At 51.3% G+C, this 14,602-nt stretch overlaps 1 long non-coding RNA gene across 11 annotated transcripts in view; it reads left to right on the top strand.

Moving 5' to 3' along the window:
* The first annotated feature begins 6,828 nt into the window (after positions 1-6,828).
* The window catches only part of LOC136309526 (uncharacterized), a 50,711-nt gene continuing 42,937 nt past the window's right edge, over positions 6,829-14,602 (top strand). For 10 of the 11 annotated variants that reach the window (XR_010726297.1, XR_010726291.1, XR_010726296.1 and 7 more), the window contains exons 1-2: positions 6,936-7,129; positions 7,741-7,917. This is a non-coding gene — a long non-coding RNA (uncharacterized lncRNA). The other variant, XR_010726293.1, reaches the window with a different exon arrangement.

The raw sequence follows: 14,602 nt of genomic DNA, 5'->3' as shown, positions 1-14,602 counted from the left end.
CCCTGCCTCTCACTTAATAAAAACAAATAAATAAATAGCTGAATAAATAAATAAGAGAATGGATTTCGCCTGACCTGTGGTGGCACAGTAGATAAAGTGAAGACCTGGAACACTGCGGTCGCCGGTTCCAAGCCCTGGGCTTGCACATACAGGAAGCAACTACTACAAGTTGATGCTTCCCACTTCTTGCCCCTCTTTCTCTCTCTCTCTTCTCTCTAAAAATCAATAAATAAAATCTAAAAAAAGAGAGAGAATGAATTTCAGTACACAATTATACACCAACTCTAAGAAAGTTGTGTGTGTGTGTGTGTGTGTGCTGTTTGTTTTTGTTTGTTTGCAGCTATATATAAATATCTTTTACTTTGTGAGAAAGGAGCCATACAGAGATGTTGCTGAAATTCTCACTGTTGTCCCCACAACATCTTGATGATGAGACAGACTTTGTGAAAGGCAGACCTCACAGAGTTCAGCATCAAATGAAGTGAGGGGGTTTCGTTGTGTCAAGGATATTTCAATTGGCCGTCTTGCATTGTGTGGACTCATTAGATAATTTCTCCTTCACTTTGTGTTACACAGAACAGGCTGCAGAAGACGGCGTTTGGAAAAGTGCTCACTAGGAGGAAAGGTTGTGGACTAGGGACCACAAAGGGAGAGAGAAGGGGGAAAACCCAGAAGGAGGAGCCAGAGTTGGGAAACAAAAGGCACTGAGACTTGAGGAAAGCCAGTCAAGCAGGGTGGAGTGAGCAGGAGGGAGGTGGCACTGAAGCTCCCTCCTAGGCTGAGGTTCAGAGAAGACAATGAAGACATGTATGTGCATCGACAAGTAAGATGGGGACAGACAGAACACTTCGACAGAAGTAAGTAGTCACAAAGAGCGACCTTACAGTGGACAGGAGGCTGCAGGGGTTGAGGTAAGAGGTAACTTGGGTGCTAGCCACTCTTTGTCCAGAGGGCTCTGAAAAAACAGAGGACTGGAGGCTGGCAGTGGGGAGGGCAGTCCATCCTTCTATGGAAGGGAGGCACATGCAGGGCAGAAGTGGTGAGCCTGGCCCACTAGGCACAGAGGCAGGTTCCAGAGGAAACGACTTCTGACCACAATACACCAGGACCAAGGCAATCATGGATGGAGACTAGGTAGGCATGATGGGCACGGAGGCGGCTCAGGTAAGCCCAGAGTGAGATTACATGGCCTAGGCGCAAATGGCTGTGATTCCTAAGGTGGTACTTAAATCAAAGGAAAAATAAAAAACAGTATCCTCAATGTTGGATTCCTCATCTTGCTCTCTGGAAAGTTTTCTAAAAAGTAAACATATTAGAAATTCAACTCACATTGTAAAGAAGTCATCCAACATGTAGTAGAAAAAAAGGAGGGGATTTGGCCCTGGCTGGTTGGCTCAGCGGTAGAGAGTCGGCCTGGCGTGCGGGGGACCCGAGTTCGATTCCTGGCCAGGGCACATACGAGAAGCGCCCATCTGCTTCTCCACCCCTCCCCCTCTCCTTCCTCTCTGTCTCTCTCTTCCCCTCCCGCAGCCAAGGCTCCATTGGAGCAAAGATGGCCTGGGCACTGGGGATGGCTCCTTGGCCTCTGCCCCAGGCGCTAGAGTGGCTCTGGTTGTGGCAGAGCAACCCCCCGGAGGGGCAGAGCATCGCCCCCTGGTGGGCAGAGCGTTGCCCCTGGTGGGCGTGCCGGGTGGATCCCGGTCGGGCGCATGTGGGAGTCTGTCTGACTGTCTCTCCCTGTTTCCAGCTTCAGAAAAAAAAAAAAAAAAAAAAAAAAAAAGGAGGGGATTTACCTAAATATCCATCAATTAATAAAGAAGCAAACAAGTCATGGCACTCAGACTGTCGTACTGTGAAGCAGCTAAAAACAAGAGAGAGGAGCATAGATCGGAATCGGGTTCCAGTGAATGTGTATGTATGTCCGAGTGGCAGCCACAGAGCGTGCACCTCAAATTGTGGACAGTGGTGATGGATTGGGGGGGCAAAGGGGGGCAGGAGAGGGGAGAGGAGGCATCTTGATTTGTTCTGAATACTTTCAGTGTTTGTTTACTTGTAAAAAGAAAGGAAAGAAGGAAGGAAGGAAGGAAGGAAGGAAGGAAGGAAGGAAGGAAGGAAGGAAGGAAGGAAAGGAGGAAGGGAGGAAGGGAGGAAGGAAGGAAGGAAGGAAGGAAGGAAGGAAGGAAGGAAGGAAGGAAGGGAGGAAGGAAGGAAGGAAGGAAAGGAGGGAGGAAGGGAAGGAAGGAGGGAAGGAAAGGAGGGAGGGAGGAAGGAAGGGAGGGAGGGAGGGAGGAGGGAAGGAAGGAAGGAAAGGAGGGAGGAAGGAAGGAAGGGAGGGAGGGAGGAAGGAAGGAAGGGAGGGAGGAAGGAGGGAGGAAGGAAGGAAGGAAAGGAGGGAGGGAGGGAGGAAGGAAGGAAGGGAGGGAGGGAGGAAGGAAGGAAGGGAGGGAGGAAGGAGGGAGGGAGGAAGGAAGGAAAGGAGGGAGGGAGGAAGGAAGGAAGGGAGGGAGGAAGGAGGGAAGGAAGGAAGGAAGGAAAGGAGGGAGGAAGGAAGGAAGGAAGGAAGGAAGGAAGGAAGGAAGGAAGGAAGGAAGGAAGGAAAGGAGGGAGGGAGGAAGGGAGGGAGGGAGGGAGGGAGGATAAAATAAAGAGGGAGAGTCATGGTAAAAATGGCGCAGAGGCAGAAACAGTTGTTCTGACTTTGTAGGCAGGTAGAGAGGGAACACAGGAGTCTGAGTGTCTGTGGGAAGAAGTGTCTGCTGAGCCTGGGAGGGGACTGAGTCTGGTCTGGGAAGGCTGTCCTTTTCATTGAGTGGGAACAAACTAGAAATACGCCATTGCAGTTCATAACAACAGTCTGTTGGGGCTTGTCTCGGGGTCTCAAAACAAGTCTTCACGCTTCCAGCTCTTCCTGCCCTGGGGTGTCAGGCTGACAGTGCTGACCACCAGAAAGTTATAGGCTGCTGCTCAGGCTTCTCTATGAATCTGTAGGAAGACAGGACCTTAAAAGCTAAGTTAGACCCCACTTGGGCTCTAGAACAGGTGGCCTCATGTTGTCTTAGAAGTTTAGCTCAGAAAGCCACCTGTGAAAGGAGCCCGCTGGCCCCGTTTCTGCTGTCATTTCCTCTGGGCCGCCCTCCCTGGCCCCTCCAGTCTCAGTCATTTTGCTCCACTGTTTCTCATTCTCATTGCCCCCCGACACACACACATGCACGCACGCACACACACACACACGCACACACACATGCACGCGCACGCACACACACACGCACACACGCACGCGCACACACGCACACGCGCATGCACGCACGCACACGCACACACACGCGCACATACACGCACGCGCACGCACGCACACACACGCACACACGCACACACACACAGCTGCTATTATTACGGCTGCATTGGGATTTCTACCTTCCCAGGCTTCCTACCTCCACCAGGCTCCATGCTTTGCCTGGACGAGGCCTGCCCGTCTATCTGCTCTCCCCAGTGTTTCCAGAAGAGGTTGGTAGAGTCTTCACTGTGAGTCCTTCTATTTCAAACTGGACATTTGAAACTCAGTGTTCAGCAGGTGTTCCCAGAAAGGTGCTGACTACATTGCTAAAGCAGGTCAGCGGTGGATGCTTGACCTCACAGCCCAGAGGGCCCCAGAGGTGTGTGCTGCCCAGTCCTCTCGGCCTGGCAGTTAACTGTCTGATGAGACGAACGCCGGCGCCCACCCAAGATTCATGCAAGCTTGGGTGGTACAAGTGTCACAGCGGCAGACCCAAGAGGGGAGGCTGTGCTTGTCAGCCCTGTGGCCTCGCCAGCCTCAGGGGAGTTAGAGAAACAACAAAGTTGTTGCCCAGGGGATGCCTGCACCCCTCTTCCCTCTCACCCGCTGCTAGGAACAGCCGACCCCATGGAAATGGCATCCTGAAACCCCTCTCGGAGGCCAACGGAGTTTTCAGCTCTTCTCATTTACCTTAGAGGAGGGTATTCCCCAACCCTCCACTGGGTCCCTCCCATCCCTGAAATAAGGAGGAACAATGGCAGCAGCATGTAAACTATGTTTCCAAGGTGGAGGGCTGCGTCTCCCACTCATACTCCTGACTTCCTGTGGGTGGAAAGGGAGGCATAGGGTACAGGCAGACTGAAGGAGGGTGGGGGCCTTACAGGTGTACCCATGGCACTGAGAAACTCTTGTGTCAGAACCGGGCTCTGGGTGCTGCCTCAGGTCAGGGGCTTCCTCCTTCCACCCCTGGCCTGGTCAGTTCTACTTCACAGCCCCCGTGTAGAGAGAACCTCTCTTGGAAGGCCCACACCTTGCTCTGTGCAGATTGCTCTGCACCTGTAACCTCACCTGCATGGGCACCACCTGGGCCTGCTTCCTTGGCCAGACAGGATGACTCACTGATGATTTCCATACTCGGGGACTTCTGTGTGCTCAGCCTGCACTGCCTCCCTGTAATGTCACTCGGGTTCTGCGTTCTGCTCCCTGAAACCACACAAAGTTCTGTGTGACGGCCTCGCTAGCATTCCGGGCACTGTCTGTTTGTTCCCAATGTCACCCATCTAAAGCTGTAAGTAGAGAGTGACAGAGCAACCAGGGACCCTCGAGGTAGAATGCAAAGGTTTTTATCCCTCTGGCTGCTCAGGCAGGAGCTTCCTCTGATTTACTGGATCTCAAGGAGAACCACCTTCCCATACACCCACCACCACTACCTGCTGTGGGACATTTTAAGTTTTTTTTGGTGGAGCTAGACAGCATTTTCCAGTTACTGACAAAACGTCTGCATCATAGCATTTCTGGATATCAGAGAAGCAAGAATTCCTCTCGTAATTCTACAGATAAGGAAAATGAGGTCACTTCTCAAGAAATGGGCATTTTGTCAGAAAACACTGATACAATGGAAACAGCAAGGCAAAAAACCATAAGCCAGGGACGATTGAACCAAACAGCCCCAGAGCTCAGAGGAGGTCAGTGGGTATGTGTTCCAGGGAGGAGAGACAGCCAACCCCAGACAGTCATACTTGAATGACGTCTTGTCATTATCTTCCAAAAAAGGGACCATGAACTCAGTGCTGGGATTCAAATAATTTAACAACCGGTTCTCTGCCCTAATGACCATTTTAAGTATTAAAAAACAATGTACTGAAAGGTAGTTTATTATTTCATGCATTTAATACTTAAATAAGAAGAATAAAAGAGGTACACAAAACCAGATTATAAGAGTTTTAAAATATTAATGAAAGAATATTAAATAATACCTGACAAAAACAATAAAACTGTTATTTAAGATATTTCCACATTGCTTCTTGATTGGCGTCCTCACTTGCAATTTTTTTCACCTATGGACAGAATGAACATTTTACTATGGGCACTTAGAATATGTTGTGCAGATGAACGGTAAAAAAGAATAAGGGGCCCTGGCCGGTTGGCTCAGCGGTAGAGCGTCGGCCTGGCGTGCGGGGGGGCCCGGGTTCGATTCCCGTCCAGGGCACATAGGAGAAGCGCCCATTTACTTCTCCACCCCCCCCCTCCTTCCTCTCTGTCTCTCTCTTCCCCTCCTGCAGCCAAGGCTCCATTGGAGCAAAGATGGCCCGGGCGCTGGGGATGGCTCCTTGGCCTCTGCCCCAGGCGCTGGAGTGGCTCTGGTCGCGGCAGAGCGACGCCCCGGAGGGGCAGAGCATCGCCCCCTGGTGGGCGTGCCAGGTGGATCCCGGTCGGGTGCATGTGGGAGTCTATCTGACTGTCTCTCCCCGTTTCCAGCTTCAGAAAAATACAAAAAAAAAAGAAAAAAAAGAATAAGGATTGTCAATTTGTGATTTCCACATTGGGCGGCTGCCCAGGTGCCCACCTTAGAGAGAACCCTGATGACAAGTGCATTTTAACAACCGGATCGCTGAACTCAACAAAAAATTAGGTATCAGTTCTGTCGAACGGGTGCGAAGTGGCTGAATCCCACCACCTGAAGCACCCGGCAGTGTGGCTCCTGAGAGTCAGGTCACCTCCTCACGCCAGCTGGTGTTCTGAGATTTCTAGACCTGGGTCTCTGTCTATAGCCCGACAGCAATATCTGCTCTGCCTGCCTCCTGTCATGAGCCATCTTCTCCAGCTTCGGTGGACTTGTTTGTATCCCAAAGCCACAGCAGATAATCTGATGAGTAAGTGAAATAACATAAGTGTGAATGCCCCCAACAGACAGTGGGAGCCATTAATATTATTTTCCCCTTTTCTTAAAGTATTCACTCAAAGAAACATGGGAGCGAGGGAAGTAGTGACTGGCTGAGAGGCATAGCCCCTCCACCTGACTTTGGCGATGCCAGCTGCTGCTCTGGTTTAAGGATAGATGTAGGTTATCTCGGCCTCCCAAGATGTCGACATTACTAGTTCTGACTTGACTGAGGATCTAATCCCATCACTCCCCTCCACCAGCACTGCAGCAGGAAGCTCCAAAAGCGGGTGAAGGATACACCAGTTTAGTGCAGCACACTCATCTTAGGGTTCAGCCCCACGGACCTTGACATACTGCTTCCGGGGAGGTCTACCGGCCACACGTAAGACCACAGCGGTTCCAAGTGAAGGTCAGGGGCCAGCTGAACATGGGAGGCCGTGTCTTTAGCTGTGATTTAGCCAGAGAGCGGAGGAGACCATGGGGAAGGGTGATGAAGCTGGTTAATTGAGATGGGAGGTGAGGGTGGGGGTGGGGGGCCAGACACTGCCAAGCTTTTAGATCTGGTGCCCTTCTGGTAAACAAGTGCAACCTTCAGCCTTTCAGCTCCCAGGAGGGCCTGGGAGCAAATGTGCGCGTCTGGGCCTGGTTCCCAGCAGCTGTCTGCAGGAGGACGAAGGCCTGCCTCTCTGCAGCCTTGCTCCAGGTTTCCCAGCCCCCAGCTCAGGAAGTTGAGTCGCTGAGACTCTCTCCTCCCTGCTTGCCTCCTGCGGTGAGTGTCCTCTGTGCGAGCATTTCCTGGACTAATTAAACTGGGTAATGAGTAGCTAAGAGGGAAGGGATAAACGCCCTAGGCGGCTTAGAGCAAGACAGTTTATGACAGGGGCGTCTGCAGCTGGTGACACTCTTAGGAAAGTTGTTTCTCAGAACCCTGGGAAGCTGCATGCTGTTTCCACAGCAGAGAGAGCCCCGAGGTAAGTGCAGAGACTTCTGTGTCTTCAGGGAGCCTGGCTGGGGTCTTGTGAGGGGATATGGAGGTGATACTGTGGGTCTGGGGGGAAGACTGATCTAAGCTGCAGAACAGCCTGGAGCCACCCTAATAATGACCTTGACTTACCCCAGGCTGGGGTGTCCTTGGCGATTACATGTGACTCCCAGGGCTCAGGTTTCATGTTCCTCACTTGAATGATAGTACTGTGCACTGTGAGCAGTTTCCTAATAATCTGTCCGGCTCAGAGAAAGGCCATCTGAGCTAAGTCATGGATCCTGACTCCTCTTTGGTCCTCTGTTAAGGTGCTAAAAGTTGTGTCCTTGAATAGAACTAGGTGCTGAAGAAGCCAGGAATGGGCTGGGGGAGCTCCCAGGCAGGCGCCCTGTGGGAGGGAGGAAGGCTGACACTAGGCCTGCCTTTTCAGAGACACTCAAGGACCCAGAGTGGACTCTTACCCCCACCCCTGAACCTCTGTCGCAAGAACTCAAAACTCACCCAGTCCCATGACCACAGCCTTCACCCCCAGTCGCCTTCTGCTTTTGCACTTGTATCTGTTTTATTTGTTTCTTCAATCACTTTGCTCTCTGCCATCAGTTGGCCAGGGCGCAGCTGTGGCTGTGGTGTGTGGGAAGAAGCACCTGGGAAACCCTGGGTTCTGGAGAAATTTCCACCATTCGGCCTCCAAGTGAACTTGTGCAATCATGTCACCTCTCAGCCGCGGCATTCCCACTTGCTCATGAGGGCTCTGGAGATGCTCGCCTTCAGTATGTGGTAAGCTTACAATCTCCACTGCCCACGTGTGGTGGGAAAGGCCACCACTCCCAGGCCTCTCAAATTGGGGAAGCCAACATGCATTTTCCACGGAGGAGCATAGTGCCCCAACTGTCTCACCAGGCAGACCTGGACCCAGTGACCAGTGCCTGGGCTCCTGCACTCCCACAGTCAGTGTTTGGGTCTTTTCTCAGTTTCTCAGGAAGACCTGTGTGGGCCCTGTCCTCAGCACACTCTGGGTAGCTAGAGTTCAGGGTCAAAGGGAATTTCTAGGAATCCTTCCCTTCTTTCTCCTCCCCTCCCTTTTCCCTTTGCTGTTTTCATAATCCCATCTACTCTCTCAGCCTCCTGCTTGTCTTTCTTTTTTTTGTTGTTGGTTTTTTTTTGTATTTTTCTGAAGCTGGAAACGGGGAGAGACAGTCAGACAGACTCCGCATGCGCCCGACCGGGATCTACCCGGCAGGCCCACCAGGGGCGATGCTCTGCCCACCAGGGGGCGATGCTCTGCCCACCAGGGGGCGATGCTCTGCCCCTCCGGGGCGTCGCTCTGCCACAACCAGAGCCACTTTAGCACCTGGGGCAGAGGCCAAGGAGCCATCCCCAGTGCCCGGGCCATCTTTGCTCCAATGGAGTCCTGGCTGCGGGAGGGGAAGAGAGAGACAGAGAGGAAGGAGGAGGGGGGGGTGGAGAAGCAAATGGGCGCTTCTCCTATGTGCCCTGGCTGGGAATCGAACCCGGGTCCCCTGCACACCAGGCTGACACTCTACCGCTGAGCCAACCGGCCAGGGCCCCTGCTTGTCTTTCTTTTTGCTCAGTCTAAGTGACTTATAATTGACACATGATGTTGTATAAGTTCAATGTGTATAACACAGTGATTGGATAGATGTGTATACTGCCAATGTTTCTCTTTCTCAATGTCCACAGTCAGATCACAATTAACCTGGCGTTCCCCATTTCCCCCTCTTCCCGTAGTTGTCCATGCAGTGGAAGGAGACCTGTGGCCAGATGCCTGAGGGGCTGCCCCACCTCTGCAAGCATGTCTAGTGCTCTCAGAATTCCTGGGGGAGGGTCCCTGCAGTTCAGGAGAAGGGAGAGCAGACACAAGAGCTTCCATCTGACTCTGCCCATCCTCCAGCTGGGCAGCAGCTGGGCAAGCCCATGTGCCAGCTCACTCTGAATGTGCAATCCTGGTTAAAAAGAGAAAGGGGCAAAGATCTTGTCATTTCCCGGGACACAGACAACTGAAATCTGATACTCTTGGTGAAAGGCATCTTTTCACTGAGAAAGGCAGGGATAGAGAAAGGAAAATAGGGAAGGAAGGTGTGTGTGTGTGTGTTTGTAAGAGAGAGAGAGAGAGAGACCTTTTGGGACTAGGAGCCTGCACTGAACACGGGAGGCCCTGAGCACAGCTAGGACGTGGGCACTCCCATGGCCCCTGGCCCAGTCCTCGGTCTGGCACGACTCTCGGTGAGAGAGAAACTGTGGCCCAGTGTGAGTAGCAGTGGCTTCCAGAGGCCTGTCTGCCACGCATGCACACACCAGTCTCTGCTCCTTAGATCCTCTGTCCCCTCCGCAGGAGGGTGGGAGATCCTCCTTCCTTCCCTTCTCTACCTTTTGTATGGAGGGTAAAATAATGCTGTTGAGAAAAATGTGTGCAGAAACCTTCCCCACAGATCAATAAGAAGCAGTTTTTCCCTCCTTTCACTCGGCAAATATTTGTTGGCTAACCAAATGAATGAAACCTCTATGTGGTCAAATACATGACCAGACTTGGAGGGGCCAGGACTGTTCATCTTCATTCAACTACAAAGACTTGTGGATATTTATTAGGCTAAAGCCAGAGAAATTTGGGGAGGCTGCTTTGTAAAAAGCTTTGTGCTAGGTGCTGTTCTGGGAGGCACAGACATATGGCAAAGCATCTGTCCCCAAGGTATCAGGTGCCGTCTGCCCGGAACAACCATGCTTTCAGCCTATACAATTAAGGGACGGTATACAAAGACGTCCAGCATGGAGCCCACATGTGTGATCAGGCCAGCGAATGGTCCTGTAGTTCAGTCCTGGTTTTGCCTCTTGGAGAAAGCTTCTTTCAAGGTGAAATGGTCCCTAATGTTACTCTCTGAGTTGGTATTGGGCTCCCACGGGGTGCCAGGCGCTGGCCTCCTCACTGGGGACACTGCTGTGAAGACAAACTATTGCCACCCTGGGAGAGCTCATCCTACAGGTTCTCACTTTATTCTCATCCATGTGCTTTCACATTACATAGTTCATTTATTCATTTATTCATTTACACACTGTCTGTATCCAGAAAGGAGTCAAGGCAGTTTACAACCAATAGCACCAAACCCTAACCCTGAAAATAAAAACCTGGTTAACAGGTTGAGGTCCAAGGGTGTAAAGGAAGTTGGGGCTAAAGAGTAATTACGGCACACCAGAAAGCCCAGATTTAGGCAAATGCTTCACGTCTGAGCCTAAAAATCAGCTCTGAGCTTCCTGGTGGTTGTATCAAAAAGGAAAACAGAGTGATCAAAAGGAAACATTTCCTGCGCAGGTAGTTGCCCATCTTTTGGGGACTAATGTGCAGGCTCACTTCTCCCACTAGCCCCTCACAATCGGCCTTGCTCAAGGGCACTCGCTTCTGCGGATGCACAGATTGCAGGTGTTCCCCCGTCAGGAATCCTGCCTGCTGAACTTGGGCGCAGACCGTTGGCCATGCTTCGGGACCTGGCACAGATCTTACTTCCACTCAGCGTCCTGTGGTCAGGGCCCTTCTATCTGGCTCTGCCAGAGCCCTCTCAGGGCACTGCACATGGTCCTTGTTTCCCCACCTTCTGGTGAGCCTCTCCAAGGCAGGAGCCCTGTCCCTAGTCCATACGTGCCCAGGACTTATCAGAGTGCCTGGTGCAGAATATTCAATAAAAGTTTGCTACTAACAATTGATTATGTGCCAAGCACTCTGCTACATTTAACTCTTACAATTACCCTGCAGCCTAGGTGCTGTTATTATGCCCATTTTACAGATGAAGAAATTGAGATTAAGCGACTTGTAGGAGGGCTCACAGTGGTGCAACCAGCTGTCAAACTCAGTCTGCCTGACTTTAAAGCCATCAGAGACCTCTTTTTGGAATTATTTTTCTCTTTAGCTAGATTGTGAGCCCTTGAAGGGAAGAGGGAAGCTCCTCTTTCTACCTCCCACCCCCAACCCAGTGGCTAGCTAGCACAGTTCTTTCCATACAGTAAGAACTTGTCAAATATTTTTTGACAATGATAGTTCTTACTAACAAAGATATATGGAGAATGACCCTGCCGGCTTGTAGTATAGAAAGATGGAGCTCCACAATGCCCTGATTACCCAGTTGGTTTAATCACAGTGGTGGTGACCACAGGCCTTTGGGCTGATATCTGGAAGGGACTCTAGAACTCAGGGACTCCACTCCCACACTGCACAAAGAGGCCGTTGCTGAGAGACAAGACAGCACGCATAAGGGCATACAGCTAACCTAGTGGTAGTCAACCTGGTCCCTACCGCCCACTAGTGGGCATTCCAGCTTTCATGGTAGTCAGTAGCGGAGCAACCAAACGCTATAGTAAGTTGTTTTACAAAGATCTAATCTGCCAAACTTAGCGAAAATCCGACATAAAGTACTTGGTAAGTAATTATTATTATATGCTTTAACTTGCTGTAACTCTGCTTTATAAATTTTATAAAGTAAAGTTACTTCCCTACTTTATAAATCACCATTACTGTGGAACCGGTGGGTGGTTAGAAAATTTTACTACTAACAGAGATACAAAAGTGGGCGGTACCCCGGAGGGGCAGAGCGTCGTTGCCCCTGGTGGGCGTGCCGGGTGGATCCCGGTGGGGCGCATGCGGGAGTCTGTCTGACTGTCTCTCCCCGTTTCCAGCTTCAGAAAAATACAAAAGTGGGCGGTGGGTATAAAAAGGTTGACTACCCCTGAGCTTGCCCGTTAGTTGAGTCAGAGAGCGAGGGCAGAAACAGATCTGACTCCTGTCACCCTGACTAATTTTCCCGTGTGATTAAGAATTCACCTCTATTCTGGAAACAGGCGAGACAGAAGACCAGAAGTGGGAAACTTCCACGAGGCAGTGCCCCTGGAGGGCACAGCTGGGAGACACTGCTTCTCCGTCTCTCTGCTCACATGGGCCTCCTCAGGGCCTGCAAGAGTGCACCCCTTAAAAGAAAGGTGTGATAACAGCCATCCTTCTAGCCTTTACTGACTCCCTACTATGCATACAGCCTGGTCCCCCCCACCCCCGTCCCAGGGGACATCTGGCAGTGTCTGGAGACATTTTGATTGTCATAACTGGGAGGAGGGGTAATAATGCTATCTAGTGGGTGGAGGCTAAGGCTGTGGCTGAAAATGCTACAATGCACAGGTCCTCACAACAAAGACTTTTTGGGAGCCCTGGTCAGTTGGCTCAGTGGTAGAGTATCAGCCAGGCATGTGTCCCGGGTTTGATTCCTAGTCAGGGCACACAGGAGAAGTAACTAGCTGCTTCTCCACCCCTCCCCCTTCTCTCTCTCTCTCTCTCTCTTTCTCCTCCTCCTGCAGCCATGGCTCGATTGTTTTGAGCACATCGGCTGGCTAGCTCTAAGGATGGCTCCATGGAGCCTCCGCCTCAGGGGCTAAAATAGCTCAGTTGGGCATGGCCCCAGATAGGCGTAGCATCGGCCCAGACTGAGGTTGCCAGGTAGATCCCGATGAGGGTGCATGAAGGAGTTTGTCTATCTCCCCTCCTCTCACTTGGAAAAAAAGAAAAAAAAAAGTTACATATGTGTGGTAAATGTCATTTTATCAATGAGAAAACTGAGGCTCTGAGAGTTTATGTAATTTGTCAAAAGCCATATTCATTGACTGGTGCTCAGCCCAGGGCTCCTGCTACTTCTCCCAGTATAGCATTGAGCAGTGCAGACAAACTGGAAACCGTTGACAAATGGAAGGCAGTTGCACTTTCCTCAAACAAATCCATGCCTTGCCTCATCCACGAAACAGTGAAGACAGAGCTCTGAGGAAATATGGAAGCTTGGAGGGAAAGACAGGCTGGTTGAGCCAACAGTGACCCAAATTTAAACTCTAAATTGCCAAGGAAACCTCCGGGGGATCCCCACCACCAGCTTATGGCACGTGGCCTCCTGGAGGAGGCACTGGGTTCCTCTCTTGTCCCCATGTCATTTGTTCCCCGACCACACCGCTAACACCGGGCTCTCAGGAATGCCTTCCACTGGCACTGGGGACTTATTAACAGAACCAGCTCAGAGCTTTTGACTCCCTAACCCAGAGTCTGTTGTGACAACCTTTATTTTGTTAATAAGAGCATACTGCGCAGGCACACACAAGTGACTAGAAAGGTGGCCTTTATTCAGGGTTTAAACTGCTTCCTGCTGCCCTCATCTCAGGGATGGCCTCCCCTCTGCCTCCCTCAGCCCCCCTCCGTTTGGTTATTGCTGGGTCCTCCTGTTTCTGCTCAGATTAACCCCTTCCTTCCAGCTTTCCAGTGCAGGGGCTCTGGGCCAAGTGGCTAGACACTCACTGGTTCCAGGGCTGTGGATGCCATAAACTCCTTTTCCTTGGGGACCCCAGAGCTCCAGGAATTAATTTCTGAAAGCACACTGTTTTGTTTGAAATGGCTCTGGGAGGAGGGAGAGCCCAGGGCTCTGTACACATGTTCCTCATTTGCCATTGGTGGGAGCAGGGGGGTGGAGGGGCTGTGCTGGGGGCTTTGGAGACAAGCACAGGAGGGGAGAGAGCTGGCTGCAGCAGCTGCTGCTGGGAAGTTTGGCTTCAGGGAGGAACGGAGGAGGAGAAGGCAAGGGAAAAGGGGTGGGACTTGGGGACAGGAGTAGTGTCATGGGGGAGGAGGGAGCAGGTGGTGACTTGTTTATCTGCTCAGCTGTTTTGTGTCCAGGAGCCTGAGAGACAGAAGCAGCTGGGAAGAGAAAAAGCAGCTCGGCCAGGGGCCTCTTGGTCTTTCTGCCTCAGCCACAGGTTCTGAAACTAAAGCAAAACCATCGGAGAGTGACTCCTGGGGGTATAGCCGTTCTCCACCTCCTCGGAAGGGTTTCTTCAGGCCCCTGTGCTAGTTTCTGCTATGCAAACACCTTGGCAATGCCCTCTTGGCCATGTTGGCAGCCCCACTGGGTTAAAACTGGCACAGACTCACGTATTGCTGGGTCCCAGTCTCCTATACTCTCATATGTGAGTTCACACAGTCCTCGGGGACCTAACCAGCTAGCTCCTAGTTTTGGTATCAGCCTGGACCAAACCAATGAAAACTGTTCCCAGTGGAAATGGGATGCCCCACTCTGGTCCCTCTTCCCAGTGCCTCCCTTCACTTTCAGGGTTTCCCTCTTCAATTGATCAAGACCTGTGCGGGCTAGTTGGTGTGGTTCCCTTTGCCCAGTGTCATGTCTCATTTGCACGCTAAGTGTTTTGGAAACAAGGTCGGGCAGCAGTTTAATTTGCCTGAAGTCTTTTGACCATGTTAATAAATGCATCACCCCTCCCAGCGCATGAAAATCTGGAAAGCAGTCATACTCTAATCACAGTGCAATTTCAAAAGGATGTTTGTTGTCCATCCGGGTAGATCAGTTGGTTAGAGCGTTGTTCTAATACGCTGAAGTTGTGGGTTCAATCCCCAGTCAAGGCACATACAAGAATCAAATAA

This window comes from Saccopteryx bilineata, chromosome 6 (genome assembly GCF_036850765.1).
Source record: "Saccopteryx bilineata isolate mSacBil1 chromosome 6, mSacBil1_pri_phased_curated, whole genome shotgun sequence".
Classification (NCBI taxonomy): Eukaryota; Metazoa; Chordata; class Mammalia; order Chiroptera; family Emballonuridae; genus Saccopteryx; species Saccopteryx bilineata.
Note: the sequence above shows the minus strand (reverse complement) of the source record. Positions and strands in the feature narration are given on the sequence as shown.